Raw genomic sequence first — 9,652 nt, forward strand, 5'->3', positions numbered from 1 at the left:
TAATTTGAAGATGGAATTTCAAGTCTTTTGAGGTGGTCCAACGTCTGAAATTATACTAACGGTTTCTTCTTAAGAGTCTAATGGATGCCAGAACTATGAGTCTCTGTAAGCAACCATGAAAAATACAAGGTGTGATTTCTACCTTTGAGGCATGTATACTCGTGTGGACTATGTATTAATGAAACAAGATCTTAGAGTTAGAAGGGTCCCTAAAAGTGGTCTAATTCAGTGGTTCTCAAACTTTTACTTGTATCAGAATCACCTAGACATCTTACTAAAACACAGATTTCTGAGCCCTAATCCTGAGTTTCTGATTCAGTAGGTCTGAGGAGGAGCTCAAAAATTTTAATTTCTAAAAAATTCTCATGTAATATTGATAGTGCTCATCTCCTGGAGGCCGTACTTCAGGAACCACTAGTCTTAGAAGCTTCTCCTTCTCCTTCTCATGCTCATGAACCTCTAATGGAGATTGTAAACATTTCAATACTGCCTACTCATGTTTTTCTAATCTGGCCCTAAACTCTTAGAAGTTTTATAAGAAACCATCCACTGGAATACACAAAATAAAGAGCATTTCTTGTTAATGCATTTTCTATACGGGTTTTATTTTTCATGCTTTGGGTCTATAAATTTCCTATTTATAGGAAGCTCTAGGTAACTCTAGTCCCCAGCTATTGGGTCTTCCCAGCTGGTCCCAGATATCTTAGAACAAAGACAAGTCATTCCTGCTGGGGCTGGGCCAGAGAATTTGTGAGCACAGTCTAACAGTTGTTTTATGTCACTAAGTTGTGGGTAGTTTGTTATGCAGCAATAGCGCATTCTGCCTTTCTAGCCTTGCTATAAGGAAATGCCTGAAGCTGAGTAATTTATAAAGAAAAGATGTTTTATTGGCTCACAAATCAGCAAGCTATACAAGCATGGCGCCAGCATCTGCCTGGCTTCTGGGAGGGTGTGATCTCAGGGAGCTTTTACTCATGGCAAAAGGTGAAGCAGGAGGAGGCATGTCATGTGGCGAAAGCAGGAACAAGGACAAGGGGGTGGAGGCGCCACACACTTAAATAACCAGATCTCAAGAGAACTCACTCACTGTCGTGAGAACAGCACCAAACCATGAGGGATCTGACCCCATGGCCCAAACACCTCCCATCAAGCCTCACATTCAACATTGGGGATTACAATTCAACATGAGACTATGATGGGACATCCAAACAGTATCACACAGTATCTAAAACAAAAGCATACGACCATGTCTGTTTTCATTCATCTTTATCCTTATAAGCGAGAATCAGAGTTTTTCCATGTTTTCAAAATCCCTATGCCCGATCCTTTTCTATTTCTATCTGCTATCTTATAATGACCTCTCTCCTTTTTTCTCTCTCTTTCTTTTTGTTTTTTGAGAGCAGAAATTGTTATTTTTTTATTACTTTTTCTTTTCTTTTCTTTCTTTTTTTTTTTTTGATGGAGTTTTGCTCTTGTTGCCCAGGCTGGAGTGCAATGGCGCAATCTCTGCTCATTGCAACTTCTGCCTCCCAGGTTCAAGTGATTCTCCTGCCTCATCCTCCCAAGTAGCTGGGATTACAGACATGTACCACCACGCCCAGCTAATTTTGTGTTTTTAGTAGAGGTTGAGTTTCACCATGTTGGTCAGGCTGTTCTTGAACTCCTGACCTCAGGTGATACACCTGCCTCGGCCTCCCAAAGTGCTGGGATTACAGGCGTGAGCCACAGTACATGGCCTCTTTTTTTAATTATTTATTTCAATAGCTTTTGGGGACCAGGCATTTTTTGATTACATGGATAAGTTCGTTAGTGGTGGTTTCTGAGATTTTGGTGCACCCAACACCCGGTACACACTGTCCTGTGTACCCAATGTGTAGCATTTTATCCCTCATCCCCCTCTCACCCTTCCCCCTGAGTCCCCAGAGTCCAACATATTATTCTTATCTCTTTTCATCCTCATGGATTAGCTCCCACTTATAAGTGAGAACATACAATAGCTGGTTTTCCATTCTTCACTTAGAATAATGGTCTCCAACTCCATTCAAGTTGCTGTAAATGCCATTATTTTATTCCTCATTATGACTGAGTAGTATTCCATGGTATATATATATACCACACTTTCTTTATCCACTCATTGGTAGATGGGCATTTAGGCTGGTTTTATATTTTTGCAATTGTGAACTGTGCTGCTATAAACATGCGTGTGCAAGTGTCTTTTTCATATAATGACTTATTTTCCTTTAGGTAGAACCCAGTAGTGTGATTGTTGGATTGAATGTTAGTCTCTGTCTTTCTTGAGCATGCCTGATAATCACCCTTATTATAAATATAACTAGTTCTCCACAAACTTTGCTCAATCCTGTTGCTTCTTCCAGCCTTTGCCAAACTAGTCAGAAAACATGCTACAGCAATAAAACACAGAGTGAATTACATTATAATTATTACACTTGTAAGAGTCTGCTCACAACAAAAAGATCCCAACCCGATAGATGACCTGCTTGTTTCAAACAGTATTTGTAAAACAAGTTTTATGGTCCCATGGAGAAATGACTCTGTCCTATTTGTCAAACCAGTGATCACAAGGTAATTTAAAGACTCTATTATTCTAGCCTGATTTCCAGTATTCTGTCTGGGAAAATCAAAATGAATTATCCCTTTTCAGGGAGTGGCAATCTGAGTAACAATGTTCTAGTCTGAGTTAAGATGCTTTCAACTGTGCTTTCAGATTAAACCTATACAACAGCCTAACAACCTTTTTCTTTTTCATTCCAAGTGTACACTTCTTCCCATATTAGTGGATATCATGAGAAATCTTATGTTGGAGAAATATCACCTCTAGAATCCTGTTAGCATGTTAGCTAAAACCTGAAGACGCTACAATTATTACTGCCTGGTCAGTGAAGAAACTATGATTAACAGGAAGGCAGAAATGAGCATCAACATGCACCAAGGGTTATGAAGCCATAAGAATGATTCTGTGGGGTAGAAGTGGTAGAAATACTTCCATCCATGTGGTTGGAGTCGTGGTCAGAATGTGGAAGAGGGAATCCACAAAGATTCTGGAAGAAGACTCAGAGAACTGTGATTTAATGAGAGAAAGCACAGAACCATGGTGGATGAAATCCTTTTCCCCTGACTCATACAATGTTAGTGGCTACAGACTAACCAGCATCAGTGTCAAAGGGAAAAAAAAAACCAATGTAGAAAGCAATGGTGACAGAGAAAATAAAACCTAAGAAGAACTTAAAGGCCAGGCGACAAAAAAAATCAATGTCTCCAACAGGGTAAAAATTGACAACATTTATAAGCCTTTGTGGATGTGGAACCTTTGATCCTGATGTCATATAAATCCACAAGACTTATACATATGCATGTACGCTATTTTGATCATGGTCACATTTTTACAGGTAAATACATATATCAAATGGTATATTGTAAATATAAGTAGGTTTTCACATAACAATTATACCTCAATACGTTGCAAAAAAGAATGAAAAATCCACAGATTTGGACAAAAAAAAAATACAGCTCTTGTTTATTGAAGATATTTTCTGCATCTAAAGATGTAACTGCATCGCGGCCCCCATCGTCTGCTAGCTCCCAAGCACAGCGCTCAATGCTAGGGAAAACCAGGATATAATTAACACCAGGCTTCATCTCAATCTTCTTTCTAAATCATTAGACAGGATTTTCTTAAAGACAAGACATTCTCCCTTCTCTTTGACATTTGGTTGAAATATTGAAAGTAAAGCACATCTAGCAGAGAGGGCTTGGCATATTCAATTCTACATTTTTGTCAGGAAAGAGAGACAGGCACCTCACTATAGACGTAGTGTGATTTATTGCAAGAACTTGAAAAAGTGGGTTGTCTTCTTTTTACAGTTAAAGGCCTCTTCCAATTAGCAGTTGGCATGGCTTGTTTTTGAAGAGTTAGAGAAAGGGAGGCGATGGTTGCAAACATTGTGTACCTGTTAGAAGTGGAAGACAATGTGTTTGGAAGTTTTGGCTGTTCCCTGGTTTGCAAGCCAGGAGGACTGTCACAGACAAGATACACAGTCAGCCCAGACAGATGTGCTTAGGGGAATTGTAATTCCAACACTCACTCAAAACTGCAGACCACCAAACCAAAGATAAAGGAAGTGTTCAAGTCTCCTCACTCAATTAGTTCATTTATAAACATTTACTGAGCAGTCTCTTAGATGCCAAGAACAAAGAAGGCATAATAGAGATGAATAAAACACATCCTCGACAACTTAGAATTCATATGCTAACTGGGAAGACAGAAGAATAAGCAATTAAAACACAACTTACCAAGTGCTGAAATAGAGATATGTATAAGGTACAACAAGAGAAATCACTCTGGCTGGAAAAAGCATTTGCATGGAAAAGGACCATTGAGCCAGGCATTCAAGGAGTAGAAATTGGAAGGGTAAGAAATATATATTGACATATTCCAGGCATAGGAAAGAGCACTGAGTTAACACATGAAGGGTTATATGTCAGTTCTGGGTTATATGTGTGTTAAGGCCTCACAAATGAACATTTGAACACTAGGAAGTTCTGTCTGCCAAGTATAAGACTATTGGTGGCAGTTATGGGAGATGGGGAGTTTCTTCTTCATGTGGAGGGTGGCAGTGCAATAGGGCAATGGGAATGTATTAGTTAAGTACACTGGTAGACCAGGGCATGGGCAGCTGGTAGACCAAATGGGCAGTTTGATAGACCAAACAATGGGCTGGAGGCTGCAGCAAACACTCCCCCTGCACCCCCCACCCCACGTACTCCACCGAACACTATGGCTCATCCAGAGATGGGAGGCTAGGAACATGGCAATTTGAGAACCAGGATGGATGCCCAACTCAGTGGCTTTGACACAGAAAAGACATTACCCATTCATGAAATTGCCTTTCTCCTCCATGACTGCAGCTCTCTCTCAGTCCTCAGACTACCCTCAAACTTAAGACCTCAGTGAGATGATCTCATAAATATCCACTCATATATTTTGGGGAACAAATTCTAGGCGGAGATAGAAGCTTCATTGTTCAGACATGAAAAAATAGAAGCAAAACAATATGAGATGTATGAAGAGAGCCTAAACACAGATGGATAGTATACTATTTCCATAGCAATAGGAGAGCATTCTTTTTTAAGAGATTTACTGCAGGAAGCAGACATAAATTTTAGACATTTGTCTTGTATTGTCAACAATATTAAAACAAAAGACAATACAGTGAGATCAAAAGGCAGCTGTTAAGAAGGAGTTATAAAAAGGAAACTAGATGAGATAAGCAGAAAACATTAATATTAAACTTGTGAAAAGAGACTTTTTAATGTATAAAAAGAGTTAAGAAAAGAATCGACAGTGCAAAAAAATCACATCAGCAATGTGGAGGACAGTTTTGAGGACCTCACCCAAAATCAAGAGGAAAAAGAAAAAGAAAATAAATTCCTGAAAGGGGTGATGCCACAAATAGATAACAGAAAAGAGAGATCCCAAATGTGTGTGTGTGTGTGTGTGTGTGTGTGTGTGTGTATATATATATATATATATATATATTTTTTTTTTTTTTTTTTTTTTTTTGAGACGGCGTTTCGCTCGTTACCCAGGCTGGAGTGCAATGGTGCGATCTCGGCTCACCACAACCTTCGCCTCCTGGGTTCAGGCAATTCTCCTGCCTCAGCCTCCTGAGTAGCTGCGATTACAGGCGTGTGCCACCATGCCCAGCTAATTTTTATATTTTTAGTAGAGACGAGGTTTCACCATGTTGGCCAGGCTGATCTTGAACTCCTGATGTCATGATCTGCCCACCTCAGCCTCCCAAAGTGCTGGGATTATAGGTGTGAGCTACCAGGCCCAGCCCTACCTTTCCATTTTATAAAAACAGATTAACTTCAAGATTATCCTCTATAATGTTAAATGGCAAAAGTCATGAGCAAAGTTTATGAAGAAAAGAGGAGAGATAAAAAATATTGTACATATACCTGCTTTACTTAAGATGCTTCTCATTGCAAGAGACAGAAGCCTCGAGGAAGAGGAGCAAAGTCATCTGATGGCAATCACACAACTATCCCATTAAATGCGAGAAAAGCTCCCCCAAAGAACCAGGGGGAAAGGAGTTGAGAAATCTTGCCAAAAGAACATAGCCACAGCTACCACATTCCACTATATTCAGTCCCGTGATCTGACACTCACGAGCCCTTCTTTCTTTTCATTCATTTCCACAAAGTGTTCTCAGCCAACATGATGCTGTAATCTAAGACGCAATCAAAACACTCACATAGTTTTTCTTCACAGAAAGACAACCCAGCATTTCCTCTGGCCACCGCATCCACCTGCAAATCTATATCTCTGGAAGATGTACATCCCTCTCATTCCAGGTCATGTGTGGGTCCCCAACCTGGTGCAACTTAAGACACGAGGATAGATTTAGCCCCATTTGACAAGTCCGATGTTACAGTGATAGTGAGAAAATAGGATTAACACATTAGCAGCTCTGATTTAGAAAAGGGAAGGAGAGGAATGGACTTCAGTGGCCATACGGTCATAACTGCTCCTGCAGGGGAGAAACAGAAGGGTTTCCTGCATGATAGTGAAAGAAGTCTTCAGTCAGTCCTTGGGCTGGCTGTTTTCTGCTCTCTTGGCTGTCATGTTCTACATGGGAGAGGGGTACAAAGGAGAAAGGGACACAACATCTGCTTAGCAGTGCATTTCTTTAGGCCAGGTGACACAGGCCTGGGGAGCTTAGAAGAGATGAATAAACACGGCCCCTGTTAGCCAGGCTTGGAGTTTCTGTCCTTGTACAGTTCCCTTAAAACTTAGTTAACAGTTGATCAATTTGAGTTCTGAACACTCTGGATAACCATCCCTCATCTCCATGAATGCCAGGATCTCTGCATCTGTGTTCTATTGAGACAGTATTTCTGGCTTTTAGCAAGAGGCCAGAGTCCTCCTCCCATCAAGGCCTGGAACCAAACATTATAGCTTCACTTGTGTCTGCTGCCTCTGACCATCACCAAGTGCTCAGGCAGAATTATTGTGCTCTTTGTCCCTCTGTGGATGGAAGGTTTTGATTCTGATAAAAAAAAAAAAATAGACAAGCTGGACATGGTGGCTCATGCCTGAAATCTCAGAACTTTGGGAGGCCAGTGGGCAGATCACTTGAGCCCAGGAGTTCAAGACCAGCCTGGGCAACATAATAGAACCCCGACTCTATAAAAAAAATACAAAAATTATCTGTACATGGTAGCATGTACCTGTAGTCCCAGCTACTTGGAAGGCTGAGGTGGGAGAATCAATTCTACCTGGAGGTAGAAACTGCAGTGAGCTATGATCATGCCACTGCCCTCCAGCCTGGGTGACAAAGCCAGGCCTCATATCTACTTTTTTTAAAAAAAGGATAGACAGATGAAGTCATTTAGGAGGGACTTGGTATAACTGCAAGTGTTGTAATCTTATTTCTCAGTGAGTTTCTGTGGTGAGCAGCTTCTAAGATTACCTCCAATGAACACTAATTCCAGATATTCACACCAGCCTGTTGAGCATGGCCTGGACTTACTGACCGGTTTCTAAGACATTGGGTCATAAAAAGACTGTGGCTTCTGTCTTGGGCACCTCCTCTTTTGCTCTCTCCTCAATGATTCACCCCAGGGAAGCCAGCTATTATGTTATGGGGCAACCAAGTGGAGAGCCCTGTGTAGCAAGGGGTCCATCCTGCCAGTCACATGAGACAGCTTAGAAGCAAATACTCCCTCTACCCTAAAGGGAGTCTTCAGATGAGAACGTAGCTCCAGCCAACACCCTGAGTGTAGCCTTGTGAGAGGGGACTGTGAGTCAGGGTCACTCATCTATGCTATATTGCTGGAATTCCTACCCCACAGACACTGGGCAGGAATAATGTTTGTTGTCTTAAGCCACTACATTTTAAGGTAATTTGCTATACAGTAACGAATAAGTAATGCAATTGCTCGTCCTCCTTCTCCTTTCTTGCATTAACTTTAGTTTCATGCAAAGAATTTGTCAGGCTGTGTGATGATATGACTGGCTGCTGTCTTAGACAGCTGACTACAGCACACCACAGTTGCATGATATTCTTTTTCTGCTTTCAGACAGGTAAATGAAACTAAAATTTGGTCCTTTATTCAGAATATTTATTAGTTTACCAAAAACAGAAAGAAAGGAAAAGACTACCTATTTCAACATTCTGACATCTTACTTTTTCATTTTTTTCTTTTCTTGTTTTTGATTTTGAAGATCTTGTTGCCTACCAACATGCTGACATCCTTCTAAAGCTGCAGTTTCAATATGCACCTTGGACAAAGTCCTAAGACAAAAAGAACTTCAGCTCTACAGGTAACAGCTTACCCAGTTGCTTCACTATTGCATAGAAAACATTGCCAAATTCCCAACCAGAATTGGGAATATTCTCACTACCCTGGAAACCACCTCAACTTAGCCCATTAGGTTTGTAACACACTTAGATCAGCCTAAAGAGAAAAAAAAAGTGGCGTGGATTTATCAACTTAGGTAACTGGAAAACTCTGGAATAAATCTTTAGGTACAGTTAAATTCAGAGGCTCAGATGATGACATCAGCTATTAGGCCTTTCTGTCCACCTCTCACTTTGGCTCTGCTTGGCATTGGCAGATGGAGTCTTGCAATGTAACAGGCACGACGCTTTCTGACTGCTCCAACTAACACACTTCTTAGTATAACCTCAGGGAAAATAGAACTTCTCTAATAACATGCTAGCAATTCCTGTGGTTAACGATAGGGTTCTCAAGAAAAAATAACAAGATAGATTTTTGTAAACGCACTTGACAAAATGAGGCAGAAAGTCTGGTGGGAAAGCAGAAACTATAACACTCCACTTCACTCTTGCTACCCCAACTGTGGTCCATCGACCAGCCCTGTTAGCATCAACTGGGAGCATGTCAGAAATACGAATGTAGCATCTCAACCTGCATCCAGACCTTCTCAATTAGTCTGCACTTAACAAGTTCCCCGGGTGATTCACACTACAATTCAGATGCTGCATTTATACCACCCAGGTGGCCATCTGAATAAGAATGCAGTGGAAAAATGCTTATAGGCCAGAAGTTAGAAAGTATAACACCATCTATCCTCTCTGAAAGAAGAAATTCAAAGGTGTCCAGCCATTTGGGATATAAATAAAGAATCCAAGAACGAGGATGCTGAGATTCAAAAGGACAAACTGAGCTTTTAAACCATTTAAAAATAGAATTATGACCAACAGGATATCTCTTAAGCTTCAGAATTGCTCTCTGAACCTCAATTTCCTCACCTATAAAAGGAAAAAGATGTTCCATCAGAAATCATCAGAGTTGGCTGCACATTAGAATCAGCTGGGTAGTCTCACAAATACCACTGCCAGGCCCCATTCAAGCAATTAAACCAGAATCTCCAATGATGAGAAAGACCTGGGATACCATAGTTTTCTAAACTCCCAGGTGGTTTTAATAAGGGTCCCTGTTTTCATTAAAGTCACATCAGAGCGATGTCCCAGAAAAGGCTAAGAACTAGCTCTAGTGTTGTTTTTATTAAAGCATCCTAGATTCTATCCTCTCTCTGTTGTAGCTTGCCTTCATGACTGGGCAGTAGGAGATTCTTTTCCCCTTTATAATTCTGAATGTT

This window comes from Aotus nancymaae, unplaced genomic scaffold (genome assembly GCF_030222135.1).
Source record: "Aotus nancymaae isolate 86718 unplaced genomic scaffold, 86718_ANA_hifiasm-v0.15.2.pri h1tg000018l, whole genome shotgun sequence".
In the NCBI taxonomy this organism is placed as follows: Eukaryota; Metazoa; Chordata; class Mammalia; order Primates; family Aotidae; genus Aotus; species Aotus nancymaae.